Genomic DNA, 23,420 nt, shown 5'->3' with positions numbered 1-23,420 from the left:
CAGTCAGCCGATTAAGAAACATGGCTGGGTTTTCGTCGGGCCCCTGAGTCACCTCATCTAGTTTGAGGAGGTTTACTACCTTATGAGAGGACGTTTCCATCTCATTGAGGAGACACTCTATCATATAGCATACCCGCAGCTGGCCGCCACCCCCTTCTTGGTAGTTCCAATCAGGGTCGGTGTCAGGAACTGCCTGAGCTCCCAGGGGACGCTCGGGGGAGGGGTTGGCACTGTGCCACTGATCGGCCTTAGCCCTGGCTGCCGTCCAAATGGCCTGCCTCTCTTCGGGGGTGGTGGTAGACCCCAGGATGACATATATGTCCTGCCATGTTAAGGCGTAGGTGCGGGTCAGACCAGTAAACTGCTTAATGTACTGAGTGGGGTTGGAGGAAAAGGATCCCAGCTTGGCCTCAATCTGTGCTAAGTCCTGGAGAGAGAAGGGGACGTGGACCTGGGCCAGGCCCTCGGCTCCGGCCACTTGTCGCAAAGGGAGTAGCGGGGCTGGGGGAGGGGAGGCTCCTGGAGGGTTGCTGTGGGAGCGAGTGTGGGAGCTAACCGGAGACGAGAAGGGAGTGACGGGGGGAAGAGGAGGATACAAGATAGGGTTAAGAGCCAGAGAATCTGGGGCCGGCGGTGAAGCCTCGGGGGCGGGAGCAGGAACAAAAGAGGCCAGAGTAGAGTTAGAGGGGGAGGGGTTAGGAGGGGCCGGAGAGGAGGGGGAGGGGCGAGAGCGCAACGCCCAAAAGGCCTGAACATAGGGGACCTCAGACCATTTTCCCGTTTTCCGGCAGTAATTATCTAAATCACAGAGGACGTCAAAGTCTAGTGTTCCTGTGGCTGGCCATTGTGAGCTATTATCTAGGGAATACTGAGGCCAGGCCTGTGAACACAGAAAAGTGAGCTGCTGGGGGCGGATATCTCCCCTTAGTCTTAGAGTCCGCAGGTTAGTCAGCAGGCACTCTAAGGGGGTGGAGTATTGGGGATCGGGTTTGGAGGCTGTCGATCCCATGGCGACCACGGGGCGTGGAGGCAACCCCCGCTGTCCGAACGTCTTCGGACGAGTCAAGGGGAGCTGGAGGTCCATGTAGTCGCGGGGAATGTCTTCCTCATGACCGCAGGGACCCGGAAAGGCCGAAGCCGGAGGTCTACTCAGCCGCTGGGGACGTCTCCCCACCAGCTGGTGACCAGAAAGGCCGAAGCCGGAGGCCGAAGCCGGAGGTCTACTCAGCCGCTGGGGACGTCTCCCCACCAGCTGGTGACCGGGAGGGCCCAGTAAGTGCGCACCCGTTACTGGGCCCTAGGAGGTGGTCGCCAGGGAGGGCAGGCCCCAAAGCCAAAGGGACTTACTCCGTATCCTGCCGTCCGGGGGGTTGGTCAGCCGCCTGGGTCCGAGGCTTCCGCGGCGGTGGAGCTCGAGGGGGCCTCAACGGCGAGTGCCGGGGGCCCTCAACTCGAGCCTCACGTTGGGGCGCCAGATGTTAGAAAACGCAGCGGGAGGAAAAAAGCCGCCTCTAAGGACCGGTGGTAAAGGCCTTTATTGAGCGGTCGCTCTCGGGCAGAACTCCCCGGGGGCGGGTGAGTGAGGAGACAAAGGGAGTCTGCGAGGTGTGAGGGGTGGGGAGGGGTTTTATAGCCAGGGCCGGCGTCCAAGCAAGGTCTTTTCATATAAGGAAGAAAACGCGGGCTACAGCAGCAGTCAGTGTCTAAGGGCTCTGTGTTGGTACCTGATTGGACCAAGCTGCAGGGGGTCGGTCTCCGGAAGTTTAGCCAGCCTCCGGAATTTGCCTTGTGGCACTTTTCTGGGGCATGTCTCAACATACCCAACCTTTCAATTCCTTTTAACCTTCTGATGCATTTCTTCTTGGTCTCTGTGGTCTGGGGCAGGTTCACCCTCAACCCTGGGATCTTCACAGTGGTTGTCTTTTCTATGGATAGTTGCTAGTTGGTCTTCGTGTGAAGAGGACTGAAGCCAGAAACATCTTATATCACCATCATGATCCAGATAGATAGGTTTGTTTGTTTTTTTAACCACTAGTACTTGGCTTGACTAGTACGTGGCAGGATATAATCTGAATCAAAACAAAAGAAAAGGTAAAAATAGTTGATAAAAGTACTTGGGCAGGAATTTAATTTTAATTACAATGGATGATCTTTAGCAGTGAATTATCTAAGACAAATGGAGGCAGCTTCCACATAAACAGTAAATAAACATATTTGTGTAAAATCCAACTTGTTGCATTAACATACAATTTGATGGAATGCTTTCCCAACATGCAAATGTATCCATCAAATAGTGTTGCACCTCAGTTAATGAACTTAATATGCTCTCCAGATGTGTAAGCAAATGTAATGGTCAAAGTCAAGAACCCTAAAGACAGACTTCCATAGTTTGAACTTCCTTATGCTACTTACTATGTGTGATTTCAAGAAAGTTACTCCACATCTCCTTGCCTCACTTTTCCTCAACTCTAAAGTGAAGTTGATAAAAGTAATATCTACCTCAAAGGGTTATTGAGATAATTACATTAGTTTATATATAGGGAACTTACAAAGTGTTTGAAATATACTCAGAATTAGCATTGTTTCTTATTCTTAGTTACACACTTGAAGTGAATTTTTTATAAGAAAGATACTATTAGGTTGGTACAAACATAATTGTGATTTTTGCAATGTTGAAATTTGCCATTCAATATTGGAATACATTCTTAATAAATATGGTTATGTTATACATCATTTTAATGCACATTTCTTGCTTTATTTTTTTTGCTAATGATTTATCACTTGCTGTTTATATTTATTTTGAACTATGGAAATGATGTTAAAAAACAAGTAGTTTTCTTATTCAAGTTCCAAATGGTTCATAAAGTAGTGGAGACAACTCCTAACATCAACAATGCATGTGGCCCAGGAACTACTAATAAACGTACAATGCAGTGGTGGTTCAAGAAGTTTTGCAAAGGAGGTGAGAGTCTTGAAGATAAGGAGCACAGTGGCCAGTCATCAGAAGTTGGTAATGACAATTGAGAGCCATCACCAAAGCTGATTCTCTTAAAACCACACGAAAATTTGCATAAGAACTCAGTGTTGACCATTCTATGTTCATTCAGCATTTGAAGCAAATTGGAAAGGTGAAAAAGCTTAATAAGTGGGTGCCTCATGAGCTGACCCAAAATAAAAAAAAAAATACATCATTGTAAAGTGTCATTTTCTCTTATTCTATGCAACAACAACAAACTATTTCTCGAGTGGATTGTGAGATGTGACAATAAGTAGATTTTATATAACCAGTGATGACCAGCTCAGTGGTTGGACCAAGAAGCTCCAAAGCATTTCCCAAAGCCAAACGTGCATCAAGAAAAAGGTCATGGTCACTGTTTGGCGGTCTGCTGCCCATCTGATCCATCACAGCTTTCTGAATCCTGGTGAAATCATTACATCTGAGAAGTATGCTCAGCAAATCAGTGAGATGCACTGAAAACTACAGCCAGCTTTATTCAACAGAAAGGGCCCAATTCTTATCTGTAACAACACCCAACAGCATATTGCACAATCAGTGCTAAAAGTTGGATGAATTGGGCTGTGAAGTTTTGTTTCATCTGCCATATTTACCTGACCTCTCACCAGCTGACTACCACTTCTTCAAGCATCTTGACAACCTTTCACAGAGAAAACGTTTCTACAACCAGCAGGATGTAGAAAATGCTTTCCAAGTATTCATCAAATGTCAAAGCACAGACTTTTATGCTACAGGAATAAACCAATTTATTTCTCATTGGCAAAAATGTATTTATTGTAATGGTTCCTATTTTGATTAATAAAGATGCATTTGAACCTAGTTATAATGATTTTAAATTCACCGTCCAAAACTGCAATCACTTTTGGACCAACCTAAGAAACATTTGTTTTCTAGTTCCATGGAAAATTGGAAAAAAATTGAAATCTTAAAATAAGGTAAAAAGTGATCATGGTTTCAATTGATACATAAGAATGAATTTCTTTCCATCAATGTAACAAAACTTTAGGAAACGCAAGGCCTCTCTTATTGATGAAGACAACACATTGCCACCTATTGTGAATGGTTTAGATCTGTGCTATCCAATATAGTAGCTACTAACAACATGTGGGTTTCCCAGGTGGCTCAGTGGGTAAAGAATCTGCCTGCAGTGCAGGAGACACAGGAGACATGGGTTTGATTCCTGGGTCAATAAAATCCCCTGGAGGAGGGCATGGCAACCCATCCCAGTGTTCTTGCCTTCCCATAGACAGAGGAGCCTGGCGGGCTACAGTCCACAGGTTCGCAAAGAGTTGGACACAACTGAAGCGACTGAGCACAACAACTAGTGGTATTGAACATTTGCAATGTGACTAGTCAAAACTGAGATGTGCTGTAAGGGTAAAATACACACTGGATTTTGAAGACTTTAGTGTAAAGGTAAAAGGAAGTTAAAATAGCTTATTAATATTTTATATACATTAAAAATTGAAATAATATTTTGGACATATTGGGTTAAACATATTAATAAAATTAATCACAACTGTTTCTTTTTTACTTTTGTACCATGGCTACTATAAAATTTTAAGTTACACATGGGCTTGCATTGTATTTCTGTTGAACAGCAGTGGCTCTAGATCCTTGCTACTCCAAGTGTGGTCTTTGGACCAACCACACCACCCAGGAATTTGTTAGCAATTCTGAGTCTCCAGCTTTTGTCCTAGGCCACTAGAGCGCTTCCTGACATTTTACAAGATCTCCAGGTGCATATAAACTTACATGAAGAATTAATGACCAGTGGTTAGGAAGATCCTCTGGAGAAGGGAATGGCAACTGACTCCAGTATTCTTACCTGAAAAATTCAATGGACAGATTCTGTAAATATGCATTAGAATATGATATTTATCTTTCTAACTTACTTCACTCTGTATAATAGGTTCTAGTTTCATCCACCTCATTAGAACTGACTCAAATGTGATCTTTTTATGGCTAAGTAGTATTTCATCGTGTATATGTACCACACTTCTTTATCCATTCATTCTAATGCATATATACGGAATCTAGAAAAGTGGTACTGAAGAATTTATTTACAGGGCAGCAATGGAGAAATAGACATAGAGAACGGACCTATGAACATGGGGAGAGGGGAGGAGAGGGGGAAGTTTATGGAAGGAGTAACATGGAAACTTACATTACTGTATGTAAAATAGATAGCCAAAGGGAATTTGCTGTATGGCTCAGGAAACTCAAACAGCAGCTCTGTATCAACCTAGAGGGGTGGGATGGGGAGGGAGATGGGAGGGAGGTTCAAAATGGAGGGGATATATGTATACCTGTGGTTGATTCATATTGAGGTTTGACAGAAAACAACAAAATTCTATAAAGCAATTATCCTTCAATAAAAATAAATTAATTTTTTAAAATTCCACGAAAAAAAAATTCCATGGACAGAAGAGCCTGCAGGCTACAGTCCATGGGGTCGCAAAGAGTCAGACATGACAGAGCACACATGAAATATGAGCCGATGACTTAGCACTTTCTATCTGTGAGTATGTGCCAGTTACCACAACAATACAGTCTAGATGTATGGACCTCCTGGTTGGTTCATAGTAAAGACTGTGCCTGCAATGCAGGAGACACAGGAGATGTGGGTTCAATCCCTAGGTTGGGAAGATCCCCTGGAGGAGAAAATGGCAACCCACTCCAGTATTCTTGCCTGTGAAATCCCATGGACAGAGGAACCTGGCAGACTACAGCCCGTAGGATCACAAAGATTCAAACATGACTGAGCATGCACACAGATGCAGTTTATATTTATAGAATGATCTAACTAGAAATTAAGTATCCTGAAGTTGCCTTTTTCATGCTTTCTCTTTGGTCCTAATTTATGATTTTTCCATAGTTGAGGGCAGAAGTTGGGTGGGTGTTCAATAGTAGTTTACTACTAGATTAGTCCTGGGTGTTCATTGGAAGGACTGATGCTGAAACTGAAACTCCAGTACTTTGGCCACCTCATTCGAAGAGTTGACTCATTGGAAAAGACCCTGATGCTGGGAGGGATTGGGGGCAGGAGGAGAAGGGGACGACAGAGGATGAGATGGCTGGATGGCATCACCGACTCGATGGGCATGAGTTTGAGTAAACTCTGGGAGTTGGTGATGGACAGGGAGGCCTGGCGTGCTGCGATTCATGGGGTCGCCAAGAGTCAGACACGACTGAGCAACTGAACTGAACTGAACTGTTCACCCAAGAGGGCATTTGCAGTAAGCCAGTGAAACTGGAGTGGTTTGGAATAGGGGATTTTCCAATAAATCTGGCCCTCTGGCAGTAAACCAAGAACATAAATTATTACAGTCATGTATTTTTATGAGAGAAAGTAGCTAAGGTCATTCAATTTCCTATAGACAGCCAATTATACTTAAATAGTCATATATATTTTCCTCATATAAAATGAGTCAAATATCTCATTATATATTCCTCCACAGTAAGGGTAGTAACAGCTTTTGTTTGTTTGAAATAATCAAGAAAAATGCCTAATGAGGTAAGAATTTTACTTCATGATTGAAAGTTCAAGAAATAGGAAAATTCAAGGAAATTCAACAGTAAAAATGCAAAATAGAGAATTAAAACCTGGATGTACTTCCAGCATCAACACTTTGGGAAGAAAGCTATGTAAGAATTTTTTTTATTAAAATGAGTGTTAAATTAGGAAATGTGAAGGCTGAAGGAAAGTAGAAGAATTTTTTTATAAGTTGTATATTTGACAATCTTAGGAATATACTACCCAATTAAATCTGCCTAGGAAGAGAGCAAGCTTGGCTGGAGAGACAAGGTATTTCAGTGAAGTACTGGAGGCAATTAATAGTGTCAAATTTAGCAAAGAGGACAGATACTGATAAAAAAATTTCTTCAATACCATTCAAACTCTATGATGTAATTAGAGGCTGCCAACTTCCATTTGGTTTGGCATAGTATCTTGGCTCTCAAAAGTAAACTTTATTATGGAATTAATTTTTGATAAAAATAGCCATTAAGGCCATGAATACTCTATGATTAATGTACCATATGATTGTATGAACTGTATCATTGCCAGAGTAAATGTATCATGTAATTGCATGAATAAATATAAAATTATACTATTAAATATGAGTCTCTGTCCACTGTAACTGATCTTTATGTGGATAGAAATGAGTCAGCACATACCATGGGGTCATTTCATGCTAAAAATCAATGCTCCCCTCTCACATTTCTAATTAATTCAGTTCTCTTATTTACCTCATCCTATGCCTAGGGTACCAGATTTAGCAAATAAATACAGAAGACCCAGTTAAATTTGAATTTCATATAATAATATTTTAGCATTAATATGTTGTGTGCAATGGTACTTATTATTTATCTGAAATTCAAATTTAACTGGGTGTCCTGCATTTTTCCTGCAATCTTAGTACTGTCTCATTGTTTTCAGGACATTTTCATGTACTTGGCCCTCTCCAAATCATCCTTTCCTACACTTTTCTAATCATAGCCAAAATGTGAAATACTGAATTTACCTATTGGTTAACAATGAAAAACTTTTCTGAAAGAGGCACATGAAATAAAGATACTAATAGACTTGTTCTCACTAGCAACATGGAAATCTTTATCTGTACAGTTCTTTTCAAAGTATAGCATTTTGGGTAGAGGTGGTGAAAGCAGAGTATATAAATCTTCAATAAACCAGAGAGCTACCTGTTAATGGATGGGGTCATTTTATTAACTCAATTTCAGCCTCTCTTTCTTTCTTTCTTTTTTACACTGTTTTTTGTTTAATTTAGTCTCTCTCTGTGACATAATATTATCCTAAAAATATTACCACTAGGTCTTGAGCAGTTTTTCACTTAACTGTTCTTTTATAGCCAAACAATTTTTTAAATCTTCTTTCTTCCTGTGTCTTATCAAGTCATTCTCATCAGAGCCTGTGAATGCACAGACACATGCATGAGCGTGCGTGTGGACACACACACACATACACAGTGTCTCTCCCAGTCACTTTTAGTTTTTGCTCTCTAAAGAGGACTATTGTCAGGGGACAGTTCTTTCATAGTTTCCCTTTGACTAGAGCTGGACTATTTTTTTGTTGCAAAATAATAGATTTGAGAATGTTTTCTTTGCCATGGGCTGACATATTAAAGGTTTCTGCTATCTATCAAGGGACTTGTTATAAATAAGGGGTGGGGGAGATGCTATCATTCTGCTTCTTACATTGAATTTGTTCTATCAAAGGGGCCTGTGGGTTTTTTTTAAACAATCATTGTCACTTCCTTTGTCTCTTCCTATTTCTCACACTGCTGTGCTTTTCCTGGCAGAGCCCTTTAATGTCCTTAGAAATAACCATTTTGAGACTGGCCTGGAAACTGACATACAAAAAAAAAAAATCAATAGCGTTTTCTAAAGATTAAGATCTTACTATCTGCCATTAAAATGGGTTCTCTACATTCTGGCTCTAGAGATTTCTTTATATAAATGCGTGATTGAAGTGATACACAACTAGGATAGAGTTGAAAATTAGTGTGGGGAAGAGGTACCAAAATAAAAATTGTACCAAACTATATGTAGGAAGATGTCTGAGGCAACATTCTTCATTATAAAATTCAAAATTCTTCAAGTGTGTTTAACATTTTGTGCATATTCTCCCTTAGCCTTGAAATAGTGTATACTACCAAATCATTATCCCAGGTATGCCCCCACACTATTACCTATTGAAGGTTGTAGTGAATTTCTCAGTCTTGGATGTTTAGACATCATCTTGGATGACTTCAGTATTCATGTGTTTGTAGTGCTTCAGACAGCCCTCCACAAGATGTACTTCTGTGCCATGGGAATTTTTCTGAGTGAAAGGCAGTCAAGACCATGCAGGCTTATGAGAGACTACTGCTTACCAACCTAGAATAATTTAAATGGGGGATTTTTTTCCCAGAAAATAATTGCTGGAGATACACTTTATCTAAATGGCTCAATCTGTATGTCATGCAAACATCTAAGTACCCAACATTTACTTTTTTTTTTAATTGTTCTGAGAATGATCCTTCTGTCCTTGAGGCCCCTGAACTCCCCATTACTTACCACAGGGTAGTAAATATATCTAATTTTTCCATTCTATCTCTGAATCTCTCTTATATGTGGAGTCTCTGACCTTCTTATGTATGTGGGGTTCCCATATGTATAAAATTAAATTTGATTTTTCCTGTTACTCTGTATCATGTCAGTTTAATTCCTAGAGCAGCCAGAAGATCTTTGAAAGGTAGAGGAAAGTTTTCTTCTACCTTGACATCTTTGTCCATGGCCTTTAGGGTGCTTACTGTTCTTATCAATGATTTTCTTTTTGTAATCAGTTTTATCCAGTAAACACAACAGAATGCAAATGACATGTTTCATAGGTATTTTTATCTGTCAATGTCCAAATTGTAAGTTCTCTTTACCAGCTATCCATCCTTTCTTGTACCATTATTTCTATAAATCTTTTAACTTTCTTGCCCCTCACCAAATACTTCTTTGTACATTCTTCCAAGGCATCATCTAATATTTTTGCTGTCTAATGAGCAACTATAGGTGAAATATGAGCTGGTGAATGTACCTTGAAGGAGACAGCATATATTCATTTATATGAAGTAGTAAGTTTACTTTTTATTTCTGAAAGGACTTATGCTAGTTTTACTCAATGCACTGTTCCAAATACAGAAGAGCAGAGATAATGACAAGATAATTCTATTATGTCAACATCGCCTTGTACTCATTCAGCTAATTTAAGATCTTACAGAAGACATTTTGTTACATGCTGATTTTGTCAACCTTTCATAAAATGACCATTCATGCAATTAGAATAACAACCTTCTGAGAGATCAGGTGAAAGAAAAAGGTTGACTGAGAAAACACTTCATCCAAACATTAAAAAAAAAAAAGGCATCTCTTTGCTAATCTATGGCCTTGGGAAATAATCACTAAGAATAAAATTAATTCCCCAGCACCTACTTCTGCAGTCAAGCACAAACATAAAGACTATTGTGATAATTTTGACTGGAGAGCTTAAATGAAAATCTATTTAAGGAAACAATGTTAGTGAAACAAGTTTTTCGGTTTCATTGGTATAATCACATTTTTGTGCCTGTTGACTCTCCAACCAGTTGTTGGGATACTAATGGGACATAAGTTCAGTGATGGAATTCCACAACTGTTGGAGCTGTGGTGCCCTATGCGCTTGATTTTATGACACTTCTTCCAAAACGTGCAGTATGTTGCACAGTTCACTGTCAAGTTTATATCTGTTCCATGAGTCAGGGAAAGTATTCATGAATTCTTTAGAGAGCTAAGGAAAATATATTCACTTAAAACACAGAGTAGCTCAATATCTTTTCTAAATTATTTTTCTTTGTAAAGTTGACTTTGGTAAATTTTAGGACAATCTTTAAGATGTCTATCAGAAAAGACTTTTATTGTCATCTGTAAAGGATCAGGAAATACTGTCTAAAAATGATTCACTCTTACTAAATCAGAAACTTTTCTTATATTTCACTCTATATTATCATGTATAACATTCACCCAAATTGGGTATTTCACAAGTTTTAGAATAGCAGTGCTTAATATAATGATTGGTACATAGTAGGAAAATACAAAGATAAATAATGATAATAATGCAAAAATTCATTCATTTACTAAGTACCTACTGTGTATTAGATAAGAATAGACAAGATTCCTGCCATTATGAAACTTGAAGTAGCAGAGAAGAAAATGAAGTATAATTATTTAAATTCAACTGCAGTAAGAGCAAGAGAACTAGTGTGCTTTCAAACTTTGAAGTAATAATAATTACAGTAAAAGTACTAATGATATAGAGGTTGAAGTATTACAGGGTATATATGCTCTGGCTTTTAAGTCTATAAAGACGTTGAGATGGGCAGTTTCATGTGTATTGAGCTGCATTTCTAAGCAGGGTTGCTTTTCACTTGGACTAGGACTATTGGAGAATTCAGCTGTAAATATGGGAGAGAGTACAAAACAGAAAAGCTTTATTTTTTTAAACCTCTGTGCTCATTTCTATCCCTCTGTAGCAAGAATGCAGGATAAATAAGTAACAATTAATTGCAAAATACCTATAAAACAAATATATATGTAAAATTAATATATATGTACAAATAAAAACTGATGCACATATCCTGTTTTAAATAGTTCAAAGCCATGACATTAATGGCAAGAGATGAATAAAGTATGTTTACATGTGTGTGTAAACAAAGGGGTTCTTTTTATTTCATTTATTGAGGTATAGTTGATGTATGATGTTGTGTCAGTTTCCACTGTACAGTGAAGTGACTCAGACATATATATATACATACACATGCATTTTTAAATATTTTTTCATTATAGTTTATCATAGGATATTGAATATAGTTTCCTGTGGTATACAGTAGGACTTTGTTTGTTTTTCCATTCTGTATATGAAAGCTTACATCTGATAACCCCAACCTCCAACCCCATCCCTTTCCTAACCTCTTCCCCCCTTGGCAACCACAGGTTTGTTCTCTATGTTCATAAGGCATTTTCTGTTTCATGGATAGGTTCATTTGTGTCGTATTTTAGATTCCACTTATTAAGTGGTATCATATGGTATTTGTCTTTTTCTTTCTGACTTCACTTAGTATGATCATCTCCAGGTCCATCCATGTTGCTGCAAATTACATTATTTTGTTCTTTTTTATGGCTAAGTAGCATTCTATTATATATACCATATCTTGTTAATCCTTTCATCTGTCAGTGGACATGTACGTTGTTTCCATGTCTAGGCTATTGTAAATAGTGTTGCTATGAACATAGGGGTGTATGTACCTTTTTGAATTATAGTTTTGTGTGGATATATACCTAGGACTGGGATTGCTGGATCACATGGCAGCTCTATTTTTAGTTTTCTGAGAAACCTTCATACTGTTTTCCATAGTGGCTGCACCAATTTGCATCCCCACCAACAATGTAGGAGGGTTCCAAAGGGTTCATTTTATAAATTGTATAAAGTTACATATGTTTTGTTAACAGAAATGTGACTATGGTTTACTAAGCTGATTATAGTGAGTTTTTCATATTCCTAAGTGTGAAAGTCAGCATAATAACTGATGTTATATCACTGGCATGTTTTCTTGATTGAATGGTTGCAAGCTTGCCAACTGCTGTCACACTCCCTTTCTCTTTATTCCTTTCCCTTTCATCTCTCACTAGCTAAATTGTGAAAACACCAGTTAGATTCTGGATTCTTTATCTACTTATCACTAAGATTTATCAGTTTGTACCATTTCTGCCATAATGCAAAGTCCAGTAATATCCTAATGATGTGACTTTTTTTTTTTATCCAGTGTTGGTAGACATGTTTCTTGACATGGAGAAAATGACGTTTCTGAAAAATGGAATTGGGTTTTGTTTTCTTATCATTCAAGTTCCTTGAAACTTGATTCCATCACAAATGGACCTTGATTTGTACTACATTTTTGTTCCAGTACAAATTTTATAAAATATATTCTATTTCAGATGTTCTAAAAGATTGAGGTGTTCTTTAAAGGATTGTATTTAATAATTCTCTAGAGTAAAGATTCTGCTTCAAGATCTCAGAGATTTCTGTTCCCTTTAGCCTTGTTTTTGCAAAACGTCTATCTAGAGCACTTTTGTTTTCAAATTCTACCTCATGGTCTCTAATTCATTCTTCTAAGATCAACTCAGCTGGAAGTTTTCTATCCTGACTTACTTCTTCTCAACCTATCAATACCCCATGAATACGTGCTTGCCCGCCTATGTGCTAAGTCACTTCAGTCATGTTCAACTCTTTGCAATCCTGTTAACTGAAGCCCTTGGAGCTCCTCTGTCCATGGGACTCTCCAGGCAAGAATACTGGAGTAGGTTGCCATGCCCTCCTCCAGGAGATCTTCCCTACCCAGGGAATGAATCCGTGTCTTTTCCATTGCAGGCAGATTATTTACTGCTGAACTGGACATGGAACAACAGACCGGTTCCAAATAGAAAAAGGAGTGCATCAAGGCTCTATATTGTCACCATGTTTATGTAACTTCTATGCAGAGTACATCATGAGAAACTCTGGGCTGGATAAAGCACAAGCTGAAATCAAGATTGCCAGGAGAAATAACAGTAACCTCGGATAAGCAGATGACACCATCCTTAAGGCAGAAAGTGAAGAACTAAAGAGCCTCTTGATGAAAGTGAAAGAGGAGAGTGAAACAGTTGGCTTAAAGCTCAACATTCAGAAAACTAAGATCATGGCATATGGTCCCATCACTTCATAGCAAATAGATGGGAAACAGTGGAAACAGTGGTTGACTTTATTTTTTGGGGCTCCAAGGTCACTGCAGATGGTGACTGCAGCCATGAAATTAAAAGACGCTTACTCCTTGAAAGGAAAGCTGTGACCAACCTAGACAGCATATTAAAAAGCAGAGGCATTACTTTGTCAACAAAGGTCCATTTAGTCAAGGCTATGGTTTTTCCAGGAGTTAAGTGTGGATGTGAGTGTTGGGCTATAAAGAAAGCTGAGCACCGAAGAATTAATGCTTTTGAACTGTGGTGTTGGAGAAGACTCTTGAGAGTCCCTTGGACTGCAAGGATATCCAACCAGTCCATCCTAAAGGAGATCAGTCCTGAGTGTTCATTGGAAGGACTGATGCTGAAGCTGAAACTCCAATACTTTGGCCACCTGATGCAAAGAGCTGACTCATTTGAAAAAACCCTGATGCTGGGAAAGATTGAAGGCCCGAGGAGAAGGGGATGACAGAGGATGAGATGGTTGGATGGCATCACTGACTCAATGGACATGAGTTTGGATAAACTTTGGGAGTTGGTGATAGACAGGGAGGCCTGGCATGCTGCAGTCCATGGGGTTGCAAAGAGTCAGACACGACTGAGCGATTGAACTGAACCACCAGGGAAGCCTGAATATGTGCTTATATCCATGTAATAATTTTCACATTGTGTTATAATTAAAGTATTCTTTCTCCAAGAATGAAAATAACTTGGTGTTTCCTGATTACAAAGATGATATATGCTACTGCAGAGAAATTCAAGGAATTGAAAAGAGAAGCAATTTAGTTTGACATTTTCCCAGGAATATATCTATAATTGTCTACAGATTTCAACAATATTTTATGTGAATTAGAGCATATTATCTAATTTTTTAGCTTGGAATTATCCTTAGTAATGTGCTATAGAAACCTTTGCATATCAATGCTTAAAAGGGGGGATATATTTTATTGGCTACATAATATTCTGCTTATGAACATATGCTTGAGTATTTAATCAGTTCCACAAATGATAAACATTTGGATGTCTACAGCTTAAAAATGCTAGCTTTATAATGACTTTCACTTCCATACTTTCCTTTGTATTCCACTGCTACCACCCACTCTATTTCAGCCTTTCACTATTTCTTGTCTGGACCACATGTTGGTTTTCTAGCCTCCTAATCCAGTCAATCTCTGCCTATTCCATTTTGCTCTATGCAATTTCTGGAAAGCAGTGCTGATTAATTTATTACTCTCTTGCTCAGTAACTCTCCATGGCCTTTTGTTAACTAATAAATAAGCACGACATGCCTTCATCTGCAGTCATTATGGACAAGCCATATGTTCAGTTGTGTTCATGTGTTCTAATATTTAAAAAAAAAAAATCTATGGGTTAAGTCCAGCTGGAAGATGTGATTTGTTTGGCTTATATGGTATTTCAAAACTTTGTGAATTTGAATTCTTTCCAGTGTAGTATGCCCATTCCTTTGTTTCAGGGTAGATGGAACCAGTTCTTACTATCTTTCCCTTTGCCAGACTTTTCTCATATTTGCCTGGCTTCTGAATAGATATACTAAACATAACTTATATTTCCACTAAGTAGAATTATTGATGATTTCTTGAACACCTGAGCCTTTACTCCTCACCATCTTAATACTGTGCCTTCCTTCCTGCTTTTCCTTCACAGAACTGTTCTGTAATTTAAATAACAAAAATCTATGCAACCTTATTTCAAACCACTAATAAGTGCAAAATATTTTGTGAAGCCTTTACTGTGCTTCCAAAGAAGATGAAATATTTCTCTTATTTAAATATCTCTAGTGCTTTATATGGTTTATTGTGTAACCTTTAATTTTCTACTTATTATTGGCATTTTCCTGATAATTCCCTAAGTAGATTCCATAAAGTGTTGAAACAATGCACAATCTGCATTGTTGCACTCTGTGCAAGACACTTGGCTGAAAGATGCAGAAAATAAATGTAAGGTGTTAAAGGAATTCAAAACTACATTTGGGGGAAGATGAAGTAGTGGCTACAGGCTTGGCCACATCTTATGGGAAGTGAAGTGCCTTTTAACACAGTGCTTAGAAATCCCAAGGACTTATTTTCTTTCACTCGCCTCTCCTTTAGCTCTCTGCACTTTCTGACTTTTAATATCTATGGCTATCCTTAGGATCTTACATTTTGTGTTACCTTACCCATCACACAAAAGGTGTTTTTTCCATTGATCTCCTTCAAATCTATCACACAAGGCATGTCTGTGAGTACAATTTTGTGATAATATGTCTGTTCTTAAAAGCATCAGTCCACCTTACAAGCAGATACTTCACTGGTCACTTTACAGATTTTAGCCAATATGCCTTGTTACTAGAACCTCTTGTATTAGTCAAAGTTCTCCAAAGAAAAAGAACCATACAAGATATGTACAAATATATATATACACACAAATATATATATATATATATACACACACACACACACACAAATATATATATATATAATTATATATAGATGATAGATTCATTACTTACAGAAACAAATATAGATTTACAGATTCATCAATCTCCATATATACATATGTATGGAAATTCATTATAGGAATTTGATCACATGGTTATGGAGAATGAAAATTTCCATCTTCCAATTTGGTAACTAGGAAAGCCAGTGGTGTAGTTCAGTCCAACTCTGAAAGCCTTAACAACCAGGGAGCCAATAGTATGAATTCTAGTTCAAATATAAAGTCCCAAGAATTGAGGGACCAGTGGTATAAGGACAAAACCAAAAGCCCAAGAACCAAGAGCAGTAATGTCTAAGAGCAGGAAAAGAAGAGTGTCCCTGCTCAAGCAAAGAGTCAAGTTGCCTTTCCCCCAGCTTTTTGTTCTATGTAGGCCCTCAGTGGATTGGAGGATGCTTACACATACTGGTAATGGCAATTTTTTTTTATTCAGTCTACCAGAAACACTCTAGCAGACACATACAGAAATAATGTTCTACCAGCTATCTGGATATTCCTTAGTCTGGACATGTTGACACCTAAAATTAACCATGATACTTCGTTTCTCCTTTCCCTCACTTTTGTTTCTGAAAATTAGCATTATTAATTTTGTTCATTATGGTAACAAAATTAACAAATTCATACCACCATTAACACCTGTCACTTCCATTCAGTTTTTATGCAATACAACTTAGACATTTCTGTACACTTGATATAATTTGGACATCACCCTACCTACATACAGCTTGTTCATAGCTTATTCATGTATTTTTCCAAAGAAAAGACAGTGATCCCTAATATAAAGCCTTGTGTGAAAATATTTAAATACGCTATTTTTAAAAGTATTACTATGTATTCTGCGTTGAGGGAGGATAGATTAGGCAAAATGGATTAACAACACAAAAGAGATGTTTCAGTTTGGGTAAGGCTAGGTTATGAAGAAAGCAATATCAAGAAGGAATTGGTAAACTGGGACATAAATGAGGGACATGGTAGAATGAATCCTAAGGTTGAATATTTTATTAAAGTCATATCGAAAAAAAGCAGTTATCAAAACTATTCAGGTGTTTTTGATATGGCCTGTTAGTTGGAAACCAGCATTCCAGACAGGCTATTAGACAGAAAACAAGAATAAGACACATAGCTACAATTCACCTTACTATTAGAAAAAATGGTAAAATAATATACTGGTGGCTGACATTATGATTGTATGCCTATAAAACCTAAGAGAATATGCTGAAAATTGATTAGGAATAAAAACACCAGTAAAGTGTCCAGAAAGAAAATCAATATAGGTAAAATATGAATTCTTTTACAAATTGGCAATAACTACTGAGAAAGTACAAATCCAATTCACAATAGTAACAAGAATGATATCAACAAAATAGGGGAATAGGAGTTTTTCTGCTGTCTTCCTCCCAAAGAACACTGATCTTAAAAATTACCTACAGATAAGAGGGCCTTTGTGGACAACAATATAAGTTTGCCAGGAATAAATTTAAAAAGAAATGTGTAAAATCTATAAAATAAGAACAACAATGAAACTTTATTGGAAATATAAAAGAGAAATAAGTGAAGAGCTTATTATGGACTAAATGTTAGTGTCCCCCCAGAAATTCCTATGTTGAAATCTAATTTCCCAGTGTGAAGGTATTTGGAGATGAAGACTTTGGGAAGTAATTAGGTCTAAGGGCAGAACCCTCATAAATGGGATTATTGCCCTTATAAAAAGAGGCCAGAGAGCTATCTTGCTCCTTTCCACCATGTCAGGACATAGCAAAAAGACAGCCTTCTGCAACCCAGATGAGAATCCTCACTAGAATATGACCATGTTAGCACCCTGATATTGGACTTCTAGCTTTTAGAACTGTGAGAAATAAGTATTTGTTTTTCCTAAGCCACTCTGCCTAAGATACTTTGTTATAAACAGCCTGAAGTGAAATAGAGAGAAGGGCATGGCAACCCACTCCAGTTTTCTTCCCTGGAGAATCCTTTTGGACAAAGGAGCCCGGCAGGCTGCAGTCCATGGGGTCACAAAGAGTCGGACATGACTAAGCAACTAAGCACAGCACATATAAGATTTTGTAAGGCATTGGGTATAAAATTAAGAGCAAACAAAAGGATCTTGCCATCATGAAATCACAATCTAGTGGAATAAACACCTATTTTTAAAAAATCACACACATACAAATGCAGGTTCTTGCTTTGAACAATGCAGAGTTAAGTACATATCACTCTGCTCTCCCACTAAATACAACTGTAAATCCTAGACAGAATTAAATTAGATGTTTGAGGACACCAAAAAGTAAGTAATAGCAGGCAGAATGGGGAAGAGACGGAAATTAAATGTTCCACTTGAACTGGTAATAGATTTACATTTTTTACTCTGATATTCTATTTAGTTGTGTAGGGAACAGTGAAGTGGATAGCAGAGAACAATCAGAAAGATTCAGGAGACGCTGTCTAGTTCTGGTTCAAGACAGGAAACTTCAAACACCCAAAGAGAATATATTGTGCGCATGACACAGTGGTATAATAAAAGCTACGGCATTCTAGCCAGGAGACTTAAAAGGTAACCCTAAGCCACTAGGAAGTGCCCTAATTGTTAATTAATCCCTGGATTCATTCTATAGTATTCAGAGATGAATCTTAACACTATTCAGTATGCCAAAGACATTGAGACCTGAACTGACAAACAGATCACTATCCAGGTCCCAAAATGAGCTTTGGGTGGAACACACACAGATGATGGGTCTAAATAGAACTGTGAAGTCCTTGAAAACTGAACTGACATTAGAATCAAGAAAACAGAAGGCAGATTGGAAATCTCTCTCTGAAATTAATAAGGATACTGCTTGATAAAACAAAAATCTCAGCATTATCCAACATACTTTAAATAAGACTCACAGTAACATAATATTCAAAATGTCTAGGAAATAATACAAAACTAGCCAGCATACAAAGAGAGAATTTAAATGGGAAAAGACAATGGGAGTACAAATGCTGAAATGGAAATGATGCTGGAATTATGTAACAAAGACTTGAAAACAGACATTATTTCAGAAAAATATTGAGCAAAAAGAAACTTTAAGAGTACAACAACCATACATAGACTGCAGATCCACTGATTGTCAAATCCCAACCCCACCCCCCACCTCCAGTCTCTATCTCAATTTCTAGCTCTTTCTCTGTGTGATAAGGTATGGGATATGTGTGCTGTTATCTATATTTTTGTTTGAACTACTTGAAAGTAACCTATATGTTATCCGTAAACTCTTCACACCATGGAAATTATTAATTCAAATACATTATCTAACATACAGTACAAACTTAATTTTTCCTATTTGTTTCAAAGCTGTCTATTTTTTTTCAATCTAAGGTACAACCCAGATTTGTATGTTGCATTTGGTCATGTCTCCTTAATATCTTTAAGTCTAGAACAGTTGTTTTTGTTGTTGGTTGGTTGTCACAATGTTGACCTTTTGGAATACTCTTGTATAATATATGTCAGACTGCTTCCTCATGATTGTACTCACGTAAATAATTTTGGAAAATCTATTTACATAGGTTATGCCGTGTATCTCATGTCATTGCATCAGGGACACATAAGATGAGATAGTTCAAATTATCGGTGATACCAAGTTTGATTACTTACTAAAACTTCTAAAAGCTAGATCTATTCATAATAAAACTATATATTTTTCTTTGTAATTAATCATCTTTGAAAGGATTCTTTGGGAGTATGGAAATACCTGTTTTCCAGCAACATTTTACTCACAGGTTTTTGTTTTTGACATTTGTTGATGAATTCTTCCAAAACCATTGCATTGGTGTTATAGACATCATAATTCTATCATTCTATATTTACTGTCTTTTGTATGTATTACCACTTTCTTTCATTCTTTATCTTTCCTTCTTCCCCCTCCTTTCCCCTCCTTTTTCTTTTTCTTTCTTTTCTTTGTTTCTGTCCGTCTTCCCCTCTCCCTCCTTCCTTCCCTTCATTCCTTTCTTTCTTCTTGAGTGGGTATATATATGGGCTAATTAGTTTTTCACTCATTTTCATAGTCCATTAATGCCATACGGTCATTATCCTTTTTAATGTTAACTTGCCCCAAACTTGACGTATGGGATCTTTTCAAAGAGAATCCTATCTGCTTTCTTCATAACCCAATTTATTTTTGAGAATTTCCTTGTGTGTCTTTTTTTCTGCAATATGTTTCAGATTCACATATTTTCCCTTCCTAGAAACTGGAATAGGACATTTCTCCTAGGCATTCCAGGTTCTCTTGATGGAGAATAGTATTTAGAAACCAAGATCTAGCTGCTAGATATGTTCTCTGCTACCAGGGTATGAGTACTTCTAGTCCATTCAATTAATCAGTTAATTAAATTTTAATTGAAGTATAATTGATTTACAATATCATATTAATTTCAGGTGTACAGCACAGTGATTCAGTATTTTTGCATATTATACTCCACTAAAAGTTATTATAAGATAATGATTGTAGTCCCCATGCTATACAATATATGCTTTTTGCTTACCTATTTTATACATAGTAGTTTATCTTTAATTTAGATTCAACAACACAGGGCTTTTTTCCACCCTCATCTTTTCCTAGTCCATATTTTTCTTCTTATCTCCCACAATAGGAGAATTAAAGAACACTCCTGTAACTGGAAGAAATAAAAACAGTAAAATATTAAAATATCACTAAGTATACAGAAGATTTGAATAACATGATTAAAATGAATTAAATGCACTGAACCCTATAGCTTTGGAATACAGATTTCTGGTAGGCACACACTGAACATTTAAAATTTGCCAGATTTGAATTATCATTAGGACTATTTGAGAGTAAATTTTGCAGGATTGATATTTACATAAAGAAAATAATCACAAACTGATAATGTCTAATGCAATGCAGATTATATGTATATCCTAGATATAAAATAATTTTAAATATAATCCAAAGATTAAACTAAAAGGGTGCAAGTGTTCCAAACATACTATAAAGTCCTTATGTGCTTATAAATTAAAGTTAAAATATACTCACATAAGAATTTTTTCATTTATTTCTAATATATGCATTGAAAGCTCTAAATTCTCCCAGTAAGCATGGAAGTAGCTATATTTATTCAGTATAAAATATTTCTAAAATATTTCCTGAGTTTATATGCATTTATCATATAATGAAAGTAAAGGTATTAGTCACTCAGTCGTGTCTGACTCTTTGTGACCCCATGGACTGTAGCCCACCAGTCTCCTCTGTCCATGGAATTCTCCAGGCAAGAATACTGGACTGGATTGCCGTTTTCAGGTGATGTTCCTGACCCAGGGATTGAACCTGGGTCTCCCTCATTGCAGGCAGACTCTTTACCTACTGAGCCACCAGGGAAGCCCTATCATATAATATGTAATCATTAAAACTATGCTTAATGAAACATCTAGAGCCTCAAATGCATATATTAGAAAAGAAAGAAAAATGACAGTGAGTTAAACATCCATTACACCCAATTATTAAAAGATAAGCAAATTAAATTCAAATAAACTAGTATAGGAATAATACAAATAAAAGAAATAACTGAAAAAAGAGAAAACAATGATACAACCTTTTGATGGCAACCAATTTGTAAGTTTGAAGATGGCACACATTTTACTGTGGACAGTGTATCTAGCAATTGACTAAAAGGTATGGGAAATATTTTTGTTACTGGAAGATAAAAGATTTTTTCAATAATTTTTTAATTGGTTGTTAGAAACAAATGTGCAGTTCATTCCTAAGCAGTATAATACAACGAGATCTGAACTAGTTATTCAGTAAATAAGGATGGTTTCAAAACTCAATTACATAGTAAACGTGTAAAATTAATTAAGACACTATGGCCAAGTCACTGACTTGTTGCAATATACATTAATTTATTTTTTCATTCAACAATTGTTTATAGAAAACTAAATATATACTGGTATCAATAAACACAACACAACTTTATCTTCTTTCCTAAAAACCTCAAAGCTTTGGAGGGGAAAGATGTAAAAAGATCAATTATAATACAAAGTGAAAAATGGATCAATAATAATATAGACAATACAGAGTTAGAAAAGTGGTTAACACCATGAAGAACAAGAGTTTGTTAAAGAAAGCATCCACAAAGTTGGCAAGATCTATAGAACAATAATTCAACATTTAAAAAAGATTCAATTACAATTAGTCAATTAAGCTTACTCTAACTCTGTGTAGTCATGCTACTAATTATGTTGGAAGGGTTTAGTCATTTTAAAAGAGAAGGATTTAAAGGCAAACAATATGACTAAGCTATAAATAATTTCCCTTATTATAAGAAAACTGAAGTTGAAAAAAATTGAATTATCTTAAAATAATATTTTTTCAATGTGTGAAATTCATGTCTAATCATTATCCACCTCATAGGACAATATCATAACATGTTATAGAGTGAATTGTGCCCTACCTCTCCATTTGTGTTTTTAACATCTGACTTACAGACCTTTTACCCTTCACAGAAATTAACTCAAATCGAGTCATAGACATAAATGTAAAACAGAAAACTATAAAACTCCTAGACAATAACATAGGGGAAAGCATAGATGACCTCGGATATGGTGATAATGCTTTAGTTACAACATCAAAGGCACAATCCATGAAAGAAACAATAGATAAGCTAGTCTTTAGTAAATTTAAAAACTTCTGAGAAAGACAAATTCAGAAGAAGGAGAAGGCAAGTCAAAGATTGGGAGAAAATATTTGCCAAGGATACAATTTATGAAGAGCTGTTATCCAAAATACACAAAGAACTCTTATAAACTCAATAATAAGAAAAGAGCCTGATTAAAAAAATGAATCAGAGATCTTAACATAGACATCACTAAAGAAAATACACAGATGGTAAATAAGTATGTGAAGAGATGTTCCACATCATACCCCATCAAGGAAATACAAAAAGAACAATGAAATACCATTAGGTGTATAATAGATGTGTAACCTATTAGACAGATCTGTTGACACAGTCATTGCTGGTAGGAATGCACTTTTGGAAGACAGTTTGTTGGTTTCTTACAAGACTAAATATACTGTTATTGTGTGATCCAGTAGTCATACTCCTTGCTATTTACCCAAAGGAGTTGAAAACACATATGGTCCCCCAAAATTTATACATGGCTTTTATACCAGCTTCATTCATCACTGCCAAACTTTGGAAGCAATCAAGATATCCTGCAGTAGGTGACTGGATAAATACATTATTATATATCTAGACAATGGAACGGGGCTTCCCTGGTGGCTCAGATGGTAAAGCATCTGTCTGCAATGAGGGAGACTGGGGGTGAATCCCTGGGTTGGGTAGAACCCCTGGAGAAGAGAACGGCTACCCACTCCAATATTCTTGCCTGGAGAATTCCATAGAGAGAGGAGCCTGGCAGGCTACAGTCCATGGGATCACAAAGGGTTGGACATGACTGAGTGACTCACACTTTCAGAAAATGGAATATTATTCAGCAGTAAGAATAAATGAGCTATTAGTTCTTAGTTGTTCCCTTCTCCAGGGGTTCTTCTTGACCCAGGGATTGAATCTTTGTCTCCTGCATTGAAGGCACATTCTTCACCATCTGAGCCAC

General features: G+C 37.2%; 1 long non-coding RNA gene across 1 annotated transcript; it reads right to left on the bottom strand.

Moving 5' to 3' along the window:
- Positions 1 to 1,617: 1,617 nt before the first annotated feature.
- On the bottom strand, positions 1,618 to 20,458 carry LOC122435990. Its single transcript, XR_006267761.1, has 3 exons — positions 20,333 to 20,458; positions 4,772 to 4,844; positions 1,618 to 2,069 (listed from the first exon to the last, which is right to left on the bottom strand). It is a non-coding gene; the product is annotated as an uncharacterized LOC122435990 (long non-coding RNA).
- Positions 20,459 to 23,420: the final 2,962 nt, after the last annotated feature.

This window comes from Cervus canadensis, chromosome X (assembly GCF_019320065.1).
Source record: "Cervus canadensis isolate Bull #8, Minnesota chromosome X, ASM1932006v1, whole genome shotgun sequence".
Classification (NCBI taxonomy): Eukaryota; Metazoa; Chordata; class Mammalia; order Artiodactyla; family Cervidae; genus Cervus; species Cervus canadensis.
The sequence above is the reverse complement of the archived record's forward strand: the minus strand, read 5'-3'. Positions and strand labels throughout refer to the sequence as shown.